The following is an 18692-nucleotide window of genomic DNA, read 5'->3' on the forward strand; positions in this document are numbered from 1 at the left end:
TTCCGTCCCGTACCGAGTTAAACAGGTACAGGTCCCGTCCCGTCCCATATTGCATAGGTACAAGGTACAGGTATAAGGTACAGGTACCGTCCATAGGGAGGTACAGGTACTGAGTTAGGAAAAAACCCGTACCGTCCCGTCCCATGTGCAGCCCTATCCCTTGCCTTATCGTTTTTTTCCCTTCTCATTTTTTCTCCGCCACAGATTCATCTCTTTCATCTCCTCTCCATCTCTGAAGCTTCATGTCTTCTCCTCTGAAGTTTCATCTCCTCTCCATCTCTGAAGAACTACGTGATTATAGAACTTCATCTCTCTTTCACCTCTAAACCCACTGAAATCAACATCCACGGTATAATCGTTCGCATAATCCTTTCGTTTCTCTTTATAGGGTTTATAGATTTTGCGATTTTAGAGATTTTGATTTCTAAGGTTCGCATGATCTTTTTTTTTAATCGATTTTAGGGTTTCAACTGTGGATCTGCTTTTTTCGATTCCATGGATTTTGATTTTAAGGTTACATCTGTGAATCTGCTATTAGAAAGGTAAGTCTCTGTTTGTTTTTCTTCAATTTCCATTTATTATTTCTTAACTTTAATATATGAATTCGATGAAATCCTATATTTTCTTGTGCTCAGCTTGAAATTGTTCCAGTCAATTTCATTATTGAATCATTTTTCTCAAGTAAATTTGGTCAAACAAATTTTAAGGAGATTCAATCAAATTTCAGGTACAATTTTTATTGAAACCCCTTTAAAGATTTGTTTGTATTAATTGGTTCCTTCTTCACCAACATTTTCATCATACATGTATATCTAAGGATTTTGTGGTGTTTGTTGGGTTCCTCTATATGTTTACTATAGCTAAATGGGTTTGTAATTAATACCCTATATAACTTGTGTTTGTAAATATTTTTTTTCATCTATTTAGGCAGGTGCTAATCCAAATGGTGCACCAGATGGAATAAAAGTTGTTCCACTTGCTGCAGGGTAACACAAATCATCAAGTTGCTGGTCGATGTTGGTGCAGATTTAGATGTTAAAAATATAGTAAGTTGATTTTACTTTTGGTCTTTATTCATTTAGTGGGCATCAACTGTTGTAACTGCTTGAAATGGTACTTACGGAGTGATTTCCTTGATTATTGAGTCCTTGGGTTAGAAAGGTGCCAGTTACTTGATCCTATGTTTATATTTTGTTGTGTTTTAAGAAATGAAAATAAGTAGTGGTATGCTATGGGATGATTCATTGAATTATGAAAGTCGATTTTTTCTTGTCATAACGCGGACTAAAGCCAATTGAACTCGCAGCAGTTGTCGGTAACCCTCAAGGTGTTGATATTCTTTTTCCTGTGACTTCTCATATTCCATCGTATGATGACTGGGGAATAAATGGAACAATCAAGCATGTGGAATCTAAGAAGTTCAAGAAAAAGGTAACTACTAAATGCAATATGTATATTTTTTTTTAGGTTTTGAATAGTAGGTTGCCATTTTGGCACTAAAATGACTTTAATATCTTTGCAATGGCTAACTGTAAATCATCTATTACTAAAAGTTCTGGTTCCATATTAGGTTTATAGTTTTTGACTTCTGTTGGCATTCAGAAGTTTCCAGCTTTCATGTAGTGGAGCTCATAAATGTGTAGTTTGTAGAAACTTTTCAATTAAATTTGTTGTGTTACTCTTCATTACTGACAGATGAATCGTAATTCAGCAGAGTATTATTCTTAGGGTAAAATCAAGGGGAAAAAATGCATTCCAGAAGGAGTATTGGCTAGCGCTATATTGGTACTCGAATGTACCTTTTCTTAACTGGAAATACTGTAAAGTTTAACGTTTGAATGGATTTTACTTTAATTGATATAGTTTTTATGGAAGGTGAAATAAGAATGTGTACACCTTCCAAGCATTATTTAGTGACTTTTATGCATTTCATAACTTTATATGTAATACAAATCGGATGATTTGGGAATTGCAGGGTACATCTACATTTATACTAGAAGTGTAGATCTGTCGAATCATGATCTAGGAACGTGACAGAGTACAAGCCAGTTCTTTTGAATGGTGACTTAGCGGTTACTACGAGTCATTTTTCCTTTTCTTTGTTGTGTTACTATAAGTTATGTGGAATGCTTAATGGGAAAGGAGTATGAAACTGTCATGAATTTATGATTTCAATGCTTGTATTATCTCTTGTTTGAACATTTCAAGATAGTTTCTTGCTTCTCCACATGCTTGTGGTACATCTAGATGAATGTTCAGAAGTACTCTATTGTGCCATATCTTTCCAACTACACCAAAAGTCTGTATATGTAAGATTATAATTAATCCCACAATTTTTTTACTGAGAACCTTCTTCACCTCAATAATTCCTCACCTTCGTATTCTACGTTTGTGCAAGAGTCACCAACACCAGCAAAAATGATTGTTCCTTTTTCTTCTTTTCCAACAGCTTGATATGTTCAGCAGGTTAACTTACATAAATATTACTTTATCAATTTATTCTTGTCAATGTTGTTTTTAACCGAGTTTAAGTATCAGTTACCGAAAAGGTTTCTATTTTAACCACTTGAAGCTTATTACAACTTTTATTCTTCCTAGTTCTCATGCAGACCAATATGCATTTTCCAAGTACATTGTTGGGTCCTCTATGGTAGAATCCCAGACTGGGAAGATAGGGATGACCATGGAGTCTGATCTCAAACTAGATCAACTTCAGCATCAACTTCCTGAAAATGAGCCAGGCGCGCTTATGCAACTTGTTGAGGGAACTACGGGGGAAGATATATCTTTAAGTGTGAAGGTAAGCGTCTGATATTTAAGTTAATATAGGACGTTTCTCCAAATCAAAGACTTTGTTAGAAGTTTGGAGTTGTATTAATGTCTGAAATGGTGATATTTCAGTTCTTACAGTAATTGCACCATTGTCAACTAGCCAGTAGTGTATCGTTGTCTATGTTCTTCAGGGTCGTCTATTTTAATTTCGCCGTTCTTGTAAGTCAAGACACTGTCTAGTTAACAATGTCTATGGGTAAGCTATAAAAAAGGCATTCAGAACAGTGTGCCATTGTCTATTGTGATTCTCAACAATATAGTTTTGTATGTCCATTGAATGACATTGTAGTTTGTATATCTGTACTGGGGAATTGGTAAGAAAACGACCCCTAAACAAAATAAGTCTTAAACACAATATATTTCATTGATAATCTTTTACAATAGGTTTTGCAATATTTGGGTTGTAAGGAAAACCAACCCTTTACAAGAAAACAACCCCAAAAGAGAATAATCAGTTGTGAAAGTTTTTGATTAGTTGAAAACTGAAAGAGTTTGCTAGTTCCTGCTGGTTGGTTTATATTTTCTAAAGGGTTATAAACAAGCGACAAGAACTTACTACCTTCAACGTCCATTTTTCCTACAATTTATGATCACTCCGTGCATGGAACTGAAAGTCTGAAATAGAGTAGTTGAATTCAATGCCAATTATTTTTCCAACTAATCTCTTTCTACCAATTGATGAGCTCAGTAAAGAAGACCACACGACCGGTTTGGAAATTTTACCTTTTACTCCAAGAGCATCTCCAATGCTAAGGGTCAAGGTCATCCTATGTAAATGTTTTATTATCAACTTTTGGTTGTGGGTCATCTACTAAATTATAAGTTTCTTCTTTCCCAGCTCTGATTAATCCAATGTTGATGATCTGGAAACACCAAATTATGCTGCCAACACTCTTTAAGTTGTTACTTTTTCAATTTACTCCAACATCCGAAGACTTCTTTCTTTTATATGTTATATTAGTGAAAACTTTGAAATTGCAGCTGAGTTTAAGTGGAAGTTATTTGTTTTCAATTTAAATATGAACATAAATTAACAAAATCAATGCATTTGTAGTGCAAAACATCCATTCTTTTGTTATTGGTACAACCGTACAAGCAATGGAAATACTTATTCGCGTGATAAGGGTAAATCTCATATACCAGCACACATATATATATATATATATATATATATATATATATATATATGATATGGGTGCGTCCAAACTATTTGCTCCATAGTACCTTTCTAATATTACAGTGACTTCACTTTTTATAAGTAGTTTGATAATGGTTGCGAATATGATTTGTTTTGTATAAGATTTTGTGGACTCGGTGTGTGTCTTATGTTCTTAACAAGAATCATAACAATTACCACTGTTGATCTGGTTTGTAAGGGAAACCAACCCTGTTTATAAGAATACAACCCCCAAACAAAATAACTCTTAAACACAATATATTTCACCGATAATCTTTTACAGTACGTTCTGCAATATTTGGTTTGTAAAGGGAAACAAACCCTATTTACAAGAAAACAACCCCAAAAGAGAATAATTAGTTGTGAAAGTTTTTGATTAGTTGAAAACTGAAAGAGTTTGCTGGTTCCTGCTGGTTGGTTTATATTTTTCTAAAGGTTTATAAACAAGCGACAAGAACTTACTGCCTTCAACGTCAATTTTTTCTACAATTTATGATCAATCCGTGCATGGAACTGAAAGTCTGAAATAGAGTAGTTGAATTCAATGCCTATTATTTTTTCCAACTAATCTCTTTCTACCAATTAGCGAGCTCAGTAAAGAAGGCCACACCACCGTCTTGGAAATTTTACCTCCTACTCTAAGAGCATCTCCAATACTAGGGGTCAAGGTCATCCTATGTAAAAGTTTTATAAACACCTTTTGGTTATGGGTCATCTACTACGTGACAAAAATAAACAAGATAAAACCCTCTAACGAAATTTCATCTCCAATACCCAGAGTGTTATCTAACACTTTTTGTTTAAGTTTAGACACAAAAGATCATGTGAACTTAAGACCTAAGGTCATGAGGAAAGTCTTATTTAGACTTTTTCCTTTACCCTCATTTAGCCATGTCATCTTTATTTATTACCTCCACCTTTGCATTGGAGATAAAAATTTGGTGGACAAATTCTTAAACTCTAGGTGTCATGTCATTTTAAGAACTTGACTCCTTGCACCGGAGATGCTCTAACAAATAATTATCGAATCAAATATATCTTTTCCCAAGGCGTTGAATGTGATAAAAAAATACTAATTCGTTGTTTCTTGGCTTAACTTAATTATTAATTTGTAGCTGGTGCGATTATGTTAAAACTGTCATAATCAATCACATAAACATGAAGTATTTTCAATTGATGGATATCTGATCAACTTGTTTAAGATCGACAAAGTTGATGTGCACGGCTATATATAAAACGAGTTTGCTAGGTTTACAAACCCGGTTTATGACACATATGACTTATTAATGGACCGTGGACCGCCAAACTCACAAATAAACCAGTTTAAAGTACATCAAAAATCTATGACTATATTGCATTGAAAAAAGAAAGAAGAAGGACGTGTAAGTTTAAAGTGATGGATACATGGTTCGGTCCAAAAAGTAAAGATATCATATCATTCTCAGTGTGGTTTTGTGTAAGCTTTTGTGGAGTCTGTGTATGCTTACTTATTTTATTGACCTTTTGATCTTCATGTGGATGCCTGCTTTGCTGCATTGTGCAACAAATAATGGGGACGTGTTCAAGAGGTAACTATGTTCGTGTCTATGTGTAAGAATGTTTACCAATCTATGTGTAACCCGATATTTAACATATTAAAGCAAAGAAGTGTGCTTTCCCTACTTAATTCAAGATCAGCAGTGATAAGAAAGGTTCTGAGTCCTCTCATATGCAACTGACAATTTTCTTACTTAGAATTTGCATCTCAAAAGAGGTCTTTTTGATGGTGAGGCTGAGAAACTCATTAGTATGTTTGATTTGGTTTGGTCAGATCCTTTATGCTTAGCAATTCGGGAGATAGAAGAAGGTGGACTCTTAACTTTACAGGTACTTTTTCAACTAACTCCATCTGTTCAGACCTTCAACGATATGGTGATGAACACACACAATTTCCATAAAAACAATTTGGAACAACAAAGTCCCTACCAAAATGTGCTTCTTCTTATGGATTTCTGCACATGATAGATGAATTACAGTTAACAAGCTTGTAGAGTGGGGTTTCACTAGTGTAAAAAAATGCCTTCTTTAATACAAATTTCGTAGAATTGAACAATTGGTGAACTCATGAAAGACAAAACCCTATTTGCATAAATATACTCAAGAAAAATGCACTTGAGTTAACCAATGCCTGTCACATTAAAGATGTTGTGGCCGGAAAGACACTTCGCTATACTAGTGCATCTAGTATAACTCACATTTCAGTCCTTTTATTCTAATTATAAAGATCAAAAGAAAAGATGTTACTATCCGTGTGTGCATCTTTTTCTAACCTCATGGAGGAGTGAATTCTGAGAAGGAATTCTTAGAGAGGCTACTATGTATTCAATTTTCGCCAACATCTCAAGACCTCTACATTATGAAGTAATATTGGAATTTGGATCTGTAGATATTAATGACGGAAACTTAACGAGAAGGTCATTCTAAGTAGGAATCAAGTAAATAGATACATATCATATGGAGCAATTCTATTGGTGCGTTATTTTCATGACCATGCACATGTCGAAGCTCTATATGCATGTTAATTAGTTTCATGCTTTACATTTCCAACACCATAAATTTGACAAAATATTGAATCTAAATGAACAGTAAACATTTTTATTTTTATTTTTTTACCACATTTGACGAATAATAATTTTACCAATAAACTCTATCAAAAATCCAGCCAATTCAGGTGATTCTTGGTTATTCAAAAACATATCCATTTTATCAACTCTTTTCCCTGTTCAAGTATACATCGAATAAATATCATCCCCATACAACATTTTAAGTCTTCAACAGTTATTACCCAATCTGGCTTCCAAAATCTAAATTTCGTTTCAATATATTCAACAATTTCATTGTACATTCAACCCACGTAATATTATCTCTGATTCGACATTTTATCAAATAAAAACATGTTAATGTGTCGGAAAATGATATATTGAGACAATCAGAGGTACTACCAATAATTTAAATTATTTTAATAACTATAAGCCCTCAGGTGTAAGAGGTTAAATTAGTTTAATAATTATAAGTTTCTTTTTTCTCCGACTCTAATAATTCCGAACGCAGTGGACCTTCTTGTTTCATGATGGGCCTTTTATTGTCGTTTTTGCAAGAATAAGCAAATGTTCATGGTTCGAAAACACCAGTATCTTCTGCCAAAACTCTTTAAGTTGTTATTTTTTCAATTTACTCCAACATCCCAAGACTTCTTTCTTTTATCTGTTATCTTAGTGAAAACTCCGAAGTTACAGCTGAGTTTAAACAAAAGTTAATTGTTTTTCAATTTAAATAGCAACATACCAAGATCAGTGTATTTATAGAGCAAAACATCCACTCTTTTTTATAGGTGCAACCGTACAAGCAGTGAAAACCATTCGTGTGTGTGGGTGAATCTCATGTACAAGCACATATATGATATGGGTGCAGCCCAAACTATTTGCTGCACAGTATCTTTCTAATGTGATTTGAATCCTTCTTATAAGTAGTTTGACAGTGGATACAGAAGTGATTTGTTTTCAGTAAGCTTTTGTGGACTCAGTGTGTATAACTAATTGTTATTCTACTTTTAAATTTCCGGGCTCAGTGACAATGAATCAACTTCTTGCAAGATTTTCACGTGGATCTGCGCTCTAATTTTGTTGAGCTGTGAAACTAATAACATGGATGTGTAATGTGTTGAAATGTTATCATTTTCAAGAGACGAGACTGTGTAATATCTGATAACAATCAAAGTTCATGACAAGTGAAAAGATTGTTATACCCGAATTGAATATGCCTATGACTTTGAACCCAACTTGATTCCAGTTCAAACCTGGGCAAAGCCATAAAATTCTTTATCGATGTTGCGCGTTCAATTCTCACCCTATGCATATTTTCTACTCGCGCAAATTTTTAGATTTTGGCTAACCTTCTAAACCCAATTGCTTCTAGAATTATTTATCCTCAGCAAAGAGATTTTCTTAAAGAAAGCAGTATATTTGACTGTATAGGCATCACTTCTGAGGCTATAAATATGCTTGACTACAAGTCTTTTGGAGGTAATATTGCTCTTAAATTTGATATTCGGAAAGCTTTTGATACCCTTAATTGGGAGTTTCTTATTCAATCCCTTCTGGGCTATAGTTTCTGTGATAAATTTGTGGGGTGGATTCGTTCTATTCTGCACTCAGCTAGACTATCCATTGTGGTTAATGGCAAGACTATGGGTTATTTTGGTTGCACTAGAGGAGTTCGTCAGGGCTACCCTCTTTCTCCCATTCTTTTTTGCTTGGCTGAAGATGTTTTAAGTAATGCAATTTAAAACGATTTTAAGCATGGTCTGCTACATCACATCTCTTCTCCGAGAGGTACGACTTCTCCTTCCCATGTGCTGTACGCAGATGACATCATGGTTTTTTGTAGAGGTACTAAGCGCGATGTTCAGGCTCTTATGCATATTTTTGAGGAGTATGGTCAGAATTCAGGTCAGTTCATTAGTGCAGCCAAATGCACAATTTAATCAAGTAAGCATATTCCTGATAGAATCTCTACTGTCGCGGCAACTTATAATATACAGATGGGTGCTCTCCCTTTTCGATATCTTGGTGTTCCAATCTTTCAAGGTAAACCAAGGACATCTCTTTTAATGAGATTATGGATAGAATCAAAACTAGATTTGCGGCTTGGAAGGGTAAATCCTTATCTATGATGGGAAGAGTCCAGCTTGTCAAAACTGTGATAGCCAGTTCTGCTTTGTATAGCTTTTATGTCTACAAATGTCTCATGTATTTCATTCAAACCCTTGAGAAGTGGATTAAAAACTTTGTGTGGTCTGGTGATATTAACACCACGTATCATAACTCTGTGGCTTGGGACAAGGTGTGTCTCTCCGTGAATGAAGGTGGACTTGGTATTAAGTCTATGAAGAGCTTAAATGATGTAGCTCTAATGAAAACGACTTGGAAGATCATGACCTTTAACTCTGTCTTTGGCAACTTTATCAACACTCGTTTTACAGGAGATGCATATAAGAAGTCTTTTGTATGGCATGGGTTCAAAGAACAGTGGAACATTATTCAAGAAAATCTGATCTGGTTAGTTGGTCATGGCAGGAATATTGATTTCTGGAATGATAATTGGTGCACTAATATGGGTTCTTCCATTGCGGATTACTTGGAGTTAGATAACTCGAATCTGTACAACTTTGTTGCAGAATTTATAGTTGACGGAGAGTGGCAGTTTCCTTCTTACATGCCTGAGTTGGAAGGCCAAGTGAAACAGTTGATTAGAGAGACTCCTTTTGCTTCTCATATAGGAGATAAACAAGTATGGAAGGTGAGTAAGTCTGGTTGTATTATGATGAAGGATGCATATGAATATTATAGGTCTAAGGATGTCGAAAAGCTGGACTTCAAGGATCTGTGGGCTATAAAGGTTCCTCCTCGACGTGCCTGCACTGTCTGGAAGCTTTTGCAAAACAGAATAGCTACGGATGATAATGTGAAGTTTCGTGGAGTGGATACAGAAAATTGCTGCAACTTATGTCCCACTCCCTGCTTTGGTGAAACTCAACATCATCTTTTTTTGTCCTGTGTTTTTGCTAACTCTCTCTGGAATTGGATTATGCAGGTGTTCAGATATCAGCTAGAGTGCTCGAGTGTTAGCTCGCTATTTACCTCCGTTAGAAGATTCGCGGGTTTCTCTCAGACTAAAAACCATCTCTGGATTGCCGTGGCAAGCTATTTTTGGATTATTTGGTTTTATCGCAACAAAATCAGGTTTGAACATCGTGTCACCTCTTCTAATCAGGCCATTACTCACCTGAGAAATCTACTTGTGGAGTCTAGTAGACATAGTGGTGGCTTTTCTTTTTATACCTCCGTAGATAAGTTAATTCTGGATTTCCTGGGTATTAAGAGATTGTCTCCTAAACTGCCAAAAGCGATTTTGGTTAAATGGCAGCCTCCTACCCCTGGTTGGATTAAAGACAACATATACGGTTGTTCAATTGGTAATCCAGGTCCTTCTGGTTGTGGAGTGGTGTTCCGTGACTCTCATGGTTTGGTGAAAGGCTGCCTAGCTCAGAACTTGGGGGTTAACAACTCTATATTTGCCGAGCTTTGGAGAGCAGTTTATGCTCTTCGGTTGGCCTGCACAAATAGAATACGAAGGCTCTGGATGGAGTGCGACTCCATTTTTGTTTTACAGGATATCAAAAATCCAGATTTAGTCCCTTGGAAGTTATCTACCCACTGGAATAATTGTTTGAAATTCGCCTCTTCTATGCAGTTGGTTTGTACTCACATGTATCGTGAAGGTAACTCGGGGGAAGATCTTTTGTCCAAGCATGGTGCTATGGTGGATTCTTGTAGGTGGAAGGATCCTCCAGAATTCTCAAGACGGAAGATCCTCATAGATAACTCTATACTTCCGTTATATCGCTTTCGTAATATGTAATTTTTTGTTTTTTTTGTTTTTTTTGTTTACTTTGTTTTTGTTTTGCTTCTCTTTGTCTTGTTGGAGGTAAGGCCTAGTCCCCTTCTTCTTTTTTTCTTGATTTAATAAAATTTGCTACCCAGTGTGCCTTTGCCATGGGTAGTTTTCTTAAAAAAAATTAAAAAAAAAACCAACTTGAAAACGAGTATAATTTCATACTCGAATTGAAAATGAGTATGACATCTTAAATGATTTGAAAATGAATATGAGCGACCCAGTTTTCTCACCTCAATAGAATTTCCAAATGTTTCTTATTTTCAATTTAAATAGTATTTTGAATTTTGGGGTTGTTGTGGTCTCTTTTCTCTTAAACTATTTTTGTAAATAGTTTTTTTTATCAATATATTTTTGATTTATAATTAATTTTTTGAAAATGATTATGAAATCATACTCATTTTTAACTCGAGTATATGTATGGAGTATAATAAATATTAGTTGTATTTGTTGTTTAACAACACATAATTTTCCGATCAAAAAGAAAAAAATTACCAGAATCGGTTTATGTTCATGTCCATATAAACCGATTCTAGATAACAGGTTGATTTTCATGTCTATATAAATCGATTATGGGTAAAAGCAAATTTCAAAAAAATTCTGTATGTTTTTGAAGTTACAATCGGTTGATACTAATGTCAACATAGACCCACTCTTGGTTGGTATTCTTAAAAAAAATTCAAAATTCTAAATTTTTTGATGCATTAACACAAGTTAATTTCACATCTACCACAATTTTTTTTTCAAATAATCAACTAAATTAACGCTAAGTAATCAAGGAAAAAATAGCCATTAATTAAATTACTTGGATAAGGAATTTCTAGAGATTACTTCTTAATGATCCTTTTTGTTTTTTAGTGATAGACCCCAGTTAATCAACATAGGCCCCAATTTAATTAGGATAACAAAACCAAAAGTCCAAAACCAACTGGTTGGCGGAATATTAAATACAAGAGATTTACACACACGCATTTTAATTTTTCCTCAAATCTCCTACTGACTGAGATTGAAGTTTTTCCCGGGATATATATACAGTCACACTGAAAATTGATGTTGTTAGTTTTAATCAATTTTGATATCTTTCTCTACAATAACTCATATTTGAGGACTTATTCCCAGCTATAATCTACTCTTAATTGATGGTGTAATTTTATCCTAAGCCCTCTTTTATTCTCGGTGTCATGAAGCATTGAGAATCTGATCGTTGGATACTATTGAGTCGGTGGATACTATTGAATTTTAATTACAATTCAACAGGATGGCCGTCCCACGTAGATTTCGCATTAACACATGCGCATGTTGATTTAGCAAATCTTTTTTTATAATTAGGGACCCAATCCGACACATGTCAACACCACAATCATTTTTGATTTTGGTGAAGCCATGTCAACACTAATTTTCCAGTCATCGCCAGAACGGTCAATATTATTGGTCCACATCATTGCACCCTTTAATATAATTGACGCATCATCAACATCAAAAGGAAGAGGCACAATATCTTACCTTAGATCTCAACCAACCAAACTAAACAAGACGCCATTTAGAGCAAAACGTTTGGGAAAAATGCACCCTTTAGAGAAAAAGAAAAATTGAACAGACGCCAAATCTTATGTTAGATCTCAACGAAAGAAACTAAATTAGGAGTCTCTTTAGAATAAAAAAGCATCCGAGAAAGTATTTTGGTTTATCATTGCACCATTACATTTACACTTACATGTGACATGTCTCTTCAAAATCAACCATTGTTAAAAAGAGATTTGTTTCGAAAGTCATGTTTCACTTTCAACGACAATTCACCTTCTGACTCTCCAGAACCTTGATACAAAACCCTAATCACCACGAACAAAAGCTACACTCATACATATTCCTTTCTACTTTCAAATCATTTTTGTTTTTGACACGACAGAAACATCCCTACCTTTCGCTCTAAAGGTAAACGAAATAGTTCATTGTTGTCATGTTGCATTTTCATAGAGTATATTCATGACTGTATTTAGGTTTCGTTGTTTCAGGTATGTTCTATTTTTCAAGGCTTTGCATAAGATCCTTTATCCAGTATTCCAAATCAACCATAACAAAGGTAAAAAAAACACAATTAACCATTGATGTACAATGTGGTGTTTGAACATCGAAGTCTATTGAGAATTCTGAAGCATAAAAATAGAGGAATGAGCGTCGGCACTAATTCTTTATTTTCTAGAAGTGGAAGCATATAAGCTCCCAACTTTTAGATTTGCCGATTACTAATTAAAGGGTTTATCATTTTAATGAAGGAAATTGTGCCACACCGTCCTTTTCATATCAAGAAACTTATTATTCTTTATTTTCTATCACTTTAGAATTTACTTATAAAGAATGTCTTAGGTAAGACCTCAAAGTATTGGACATCCCAATTCATGATGGATTATTCGGAGGCTTTGGTTACATGTGGTTCCTAAGGAAATATTCCAATTTGGGAGAAAGGTTGGACGACTACTACGAGAATGATTCAATTAGCTAGACCCACTGCAAATGATGTATTAAACAGTGTTCGGTCGAGAAAATGATACAATGTATTATTCGTATTTTACTTCTTTAATACTGCTATCTTTTGTGATTATTCCAAACTATATATACATATATGATCGTCCTATTATTTCCATCAATGCTGTGTATAGGTTCGTCAGCCACAGGGTGAGAGTACACATAATATACCAAACGAACAAGAAGACATGGTCGTGAGAAAACTAAGATAAGATATTATTATTACTCAATTGCCAAATTGATGAATTAGATTTTTTTCAGTTAAATAACTTTCTTTGCTGCTTTGAACATTAGATGGGGTTATTCTCCAAATCTCCAATAATTCTAACAGCCAAACCAATTGAGATGACAAATGGTTAGAGATCAGTTGTATTTGAAAAGGAGGGACCTGCCCAGAATGCTATTGAAATTCTGAATGGGATATATTAGGAAATAATAGGAGATTATAATTAGCAGATATAATTTAGGTTATGTTGAGTTATATTAGGAATGAATTATCTTGAGAACCAAGTCTTGTGCCTTGAAAGCCAAGTCTTGTGATTGTATAAATAGCTAGAGAATTAATGAGAAAGATACCGAATTATTATCAATGTAGTCTTTTATGCTTCCGCGTTTATGCTCTCCTCTCTCTTGCTCGATCCTTAACATGGTATCAGAGCAAGGTGAGAGGGAGAGAGGAGAGAAAGAATTAGAGAATTTTTTTTTTTTTCGAAAAAAGTTGTGTGAGTTCCACGTTTAAGGGAAAAAAAAAACCGCTGCTTAAAGTTCTGATGATAATTGTGAGCTAAGAAGAAGGTGTAGCCGGTAGATGCTGATCCAAAACTTGTTGCCTATCAAAGTCCGTTCGTGTGGGTTTGTTCGCGTGCTGTTAAGAAGGTTCAAGTGTTGCTGCGGCTATGTGGGTTGAACAGTACGTACGTTTGCATGGTGTTGGAAGTTGTTCACCAAGGGTCAAGAGGTAAGTTTTTGGTACAAGTTTACGGTGGTCTTGGTCAGGTTATTTGAGCCGAGAAACCAGTAAAACAAGTAGCTCGGTGATAATACTAGGTGGAGGCGTGTGTTGGGGTGTGATCGTGTTTAAAAAGAAAAAGAAAAAGTCAGAACTTGTTTTTTTAGAAGTGGAGATAAACAAGGAAATAGGTGGTTAATATGGGAATTTGAATTACTTAATAACTCCGATTACCAGCACAAAAGAGTGATCCTGATGCCGAGAGATGGGTTCTGTAGTTGTTGTGTGTTTAAGCTAAGAAAGAAGGAAAAAAAATGCAGCATCTGATGTTGTTAAATCTGGATTGATTGGCTGTGAAGGTGGAGAAACTGATGTCGTCCATGCTATAGGCAATTGAAGAAGGAAAGAATTAGGGTTAGCTATTGTGATTGATTGGGTTCGTTTTGGAGTTTGAAACCGAGAAGAATTAATGATGCTGCCGGTGGTTAAGAAGAAGACGTTGTGTTGTTTGGGCTGTGAAGGACGATGAAAAGAAATTGGTTAAGTTGCTGCTGGAGTTCGAGAGGAAACATTGATGGCAACTGTAGGGTTCGATGGCTGCTGCTATGGTTACCTACCGTAAAAAAAAAAGAGAGAAAAAAAAAAGAAGAGGAAAGTGTTATTGGAAGTTAGTAACAGTGTGAGTGTTACAAAAGTTAGTGTTACAGTTGCAGAAGAACTGTTACAGATTAACAGTTAAGTGTTACTGAAGAATTGTTACAGAAGCGTAACAGAAGAAAGCTGGTGACATTAGTGTGTGTAATAACCGTTGGAAGAAGTGAAGTGTGGTTGAAGAGTTTGTGGCAGAAACTTAGAGATCCTACAAAGTGTGGTAGACTTTGTAAAGACGACAAGATTGTGAGAGAATCTTGAAGAACAAAGAAGTGTGAAGGTTTCGCAAAAATAGCGTGACTGGAATAAGAGAACAAGAAAAAACATTCATGTTGTGAAGAAAGAAAAAAAAAAAAGAGAGAAGAAAACAATCACCAAGAGGTGATGAGAAAAAGAACAACAATAATGGGTTGAAATCCTATGAGTTGTCGAGAGAGTACAAAAAGTATTCTATCGAAGAAACCAAGAAAACAAGAGTACAAGAAGTATTCTTCCGAAGGGGACCGCAATGTCCTTAAACTACAAAGAGGGGACCGAAATCGTCCTAAAACTATGAAGAGGACCGAAACGTCCTTAAACTACGAAGAGGACCGAAACGTCCTTAAACTACGAAGATGGAACCGAAATGTTCTAAAACTACGAAGATGGGACCGCAATGTCCTTAAACTTGCATTGGGACCGAAATGTCCTTAAACTACGAAGAAGACCGAAATGTCCTTAAACTACGAAGATGGGACCGTAATGTCCTTAAACTACGAAGGGGACCGAAATGTCCTTAAACTACGAAGATGGGACCGTAATGTCCTTAAACTACGAAGGGGACCGAAACGTCCTTAAACTACGAAGAGGACCGAAATGTCCTTAAACTACGAATATGGGACCGAAACATCCTTAAACTACGAAGGGGACCGTAATGTCCTTAAACTACGAAGGGGACCGAAACGTCCTTAAACTACAAAGGGGACCGTAATGTCCTTAAACTACGAAGGGGACCGTAATGTCCCTAAACTACGAAGGGGACCGAAACGTCCTTAAACTACGAAGAGGACTGAAACGTCCTTAAACTATGATCTGAAGATTTTTTTTTTCGCAAAAGCGTTGAAAAAAAAGAAAAAAGAAAACCGAAGTTAAATTTCTTTTGTCCAAGATGGGCATTCGTGATCTACATGCTCCATCTTGAGGGAGGGTATTAGGAAATAATAGGAGACTATAATTAGCAGATATAATTTAGGTTATGTTGAGTTATATTAGGAATGAATTATCTTGAGAACCAAGTCTTGTGCCTTGAGAGCCAAGTCTTGTGATTGTATAAATAGCTAGAGAATTAATGAGAAAGATACCGAATTATTATCAATGTAGTCTTTTATGCTTCCGCGTTTATGCTCTTCTCTCTCTTGCTCGATCCTTAACAGGATACTTACAGATGACAAAAAAGTTTACAGTACCTTGGCCTTTCCATTGGCAAGCGTAAAAAAAGATTAAGCAAACGATCGCATGAGATTTACTAATGTATTTGTGAAAATTTTGTCATAAACAACTTCTTACCAGGACCTTAAGAAATACTGGAATCTTACTACTGTATTGGACCCATCAGTACTCCAATAGACCATAATCATCAATAACAATAGACTTTGCAACGCATAAAGGAGAGTTGGTGTTCGGCGTTAACCACCATTCTGATACGTGAAAACTCAAAGAATTTTTTTCCAATTCTTTGTAATAATGAACAGCATAGTGATTAACAGCGTTCCTATCTGTACTATTATTCCCGTATTGTATGGGTTATCTTAGATCCTGTGCGTTTTATAACTCTATGGACCACTCCATTCATTGTCAATTGGTTTTGAGTTCGATGCCCGTATTCTAACATGGTACCAGAGCCAGGTTATTATTAGTCCCACATAGGGGTGTGCATTTTGCCCGTAATCCGCGGATTTAACCGGGACCAACCGTATTTTTTCGGATGGATGCCCGGAATGTTCACTAGTGGGTTGGATGCGGATGAGATTTTTAAAATCCAATGGATTACGGATTGGGCCCGGATGTAACCTTGAAAATCCGTTGGACATCCATATCCGTTAGATTAAGGGCGTTTATATAGTTTTTAGAAAATATATAGATAGTTTAGGAACTCTTAAGGTGTTTATCCATGCCACTTTTATATTTGCATACATATGTATAGGTTTTATTAGAAGTCATCTATGTTTGTTTTATTTTTTTCATTGCATGTTTTAACTAGAACAAGTCCATCGGATTATCCGTATCCGTATCCAATCCGTTCATCCGTGCATCCATTGGATGTTGGATTGGATGTGGATTTCAAATTTCAAATTCGTAAGAAATTGGATTGGATGCGGATGAGGTAAAAACCGGCCCATACCGGTCCATGCTCACCCCTAGTCCTACATTGTATGAGTTATCTTAGATCCTGTGCGGTTTATAACTCTATAGGCCACTCCACTCATTGTCAGTCAGTTTTGAGTTGGATTCCCGTATTCTAAAATGGTATCAGAGCAGGCTATTTGTGTCGAATCATTTGACCGCACTATTAATCCGCGTCACTCGATTTATTGTCCACGTGTTAAACCCAATCCAACGAGGCTACACGTGAGGGGACATTGAGATTCTTAGTCCCATATTGTCTGGGTTATCTAAGATCCTACGGTTTATAATCTCTTAGGGCCTTTCCACTCATCACCAATTGGTTTTGAATTGGACGCCCGTATTCTAACATGGTATCAGAGCAGGATATCCATGTCGAGTCGTTCGACCACAACTTTACTCCGCGTCACCCTATTTGTTGTCCACGTGTTAGACCTAAGAGGTTACACTCGAGGGAGCGTGTTGAGATTATTATTAGTCTCACATTGTATGGGTTAACTTAGATCATGCGTGGTTTATAACTCTATAGGCCACTCCACTCATTGTTGTCCCACATTGTATGGGTTATCTTAGATCATGTGCGGTTTATAACTCTACGGGCCACTCCACTCATTACCAATTGATTTTGAGTTGGACGCCCGTATTCTAACACTATGTGATTCAACATTCTTTCCATCCGGTACTATGCACCGGGTTAGGAGCTTGTATATTATTATTGTCTATGTGTAGAAATGTTATTATTTTTGTGTAATACCTCTTTAAAATTCAAGAAACGATCGCGTGTAATATCTCTAGTAACAAACAAAGTTCATCACAATCTTTTATCATCAAACACGATGTGTATTTTGTTTTCGCTTTAGTATTGGCTTTAACTTTTACAACTTGCAGTAGGTGATAACAAAACCTATATCAACCGGTTGGCAGAGTACTCAAAACATACGCATTTTTATTTTTTATTTATCTTTTCCTCAAATTTTCTCATTTATGGGATTGTAGTTTCTTCAGGGATGAATATCACAGTCACGACGAAAACTGATGCCATTAGTTTTACATCAATTGGATATCTTTCTATCTCCATAATAACCCCCATATTTGAGAACTTATTCCTAGAAATTTTCTACTTATAATTGATGTTGTCAGATTTACAATTGATGTTGTTTCATCTTAAGCGCTCTTCTTCTGTTCACGGCATCATGAAGCATTGAAAATCAGATGGGTGGATATTATTGAATACAACTCAACATGAATGTCGTCCCATGTACGAACCAAATAAATAGACACAAATCCCAAGAAAATAATGTCGTTGCATAACTTGCATTAACTCACGCACATGTTGAGGCTCCATATGCATGTTGAATTTCATGCTTTATATTTCCAACTACATAAAAAATTTGATATACTTATGTCAGTACCTACATCCTTATTCGTTTGGTAGTATTATGAATGCATGTGTCTGGTTTGTTTGATAAATTCTCAGTTCAACAGATTTCACCAACCAAACTCTTAAACCATAAAAGCCAACTGAGGCCAAGGTGGGGCTTAAACATATTAGAGAGTACGTTTAATAAAACAAGTTACACCTGTTGTTAAAACAAGATAATCACTCCATTCTTGAATTAACTTAAGCAAAAGTATGTCTAGTGTTTATAACAACTTAAATCCATACTTCATAGAAATTAAGGTAGT

The 18692-nt window shown here is 35.5% G+C and overlaps 1 long non-coding RNA gene across 8 annotated transcripts; it reads left to right on the forward strand.

Annotated features, from left to right (window-relative positions):
• Positions 1–203: 203 nt before the first annotated feature.
• On the forward strand, positions 204–2348 carry LOC113294815. 8 transcript variants are annotated; one of them, XR_003332694.1, is made up of 6 exons: positions 204–349; positions 463–542; positions 636–727; positions 928–1046; positions 1307–1820; positions 1976–2348. It is a non-coding gene; the product is annotated as an uncharacterized LOC113294815 (long non-coding RNA). The 8 variants fall into 8 exon arrangements; XR_003332696.1 differs by having other exon boundaries at positions 1307–1795; XR_003332695.1 differs by having other exon boundaries at positions 1307–1785.
• Positions 2349–18692: the final 16344 nt, after the last annotated feature.

Source organism: Papaver somniferum, chromosome 7 (genome assembly GCF_003573695.1).
Source record: "Papaver somniferum cultivar HN1 chromosome 7, ASM357369v1, whole genome shotgun sequence".
NCBI lineage: Eukaryota > Viridiplantae > Streptophyta > Magnoliopsida > Ranunculales > Papaveraceae > Papaver > Papaver somniferum.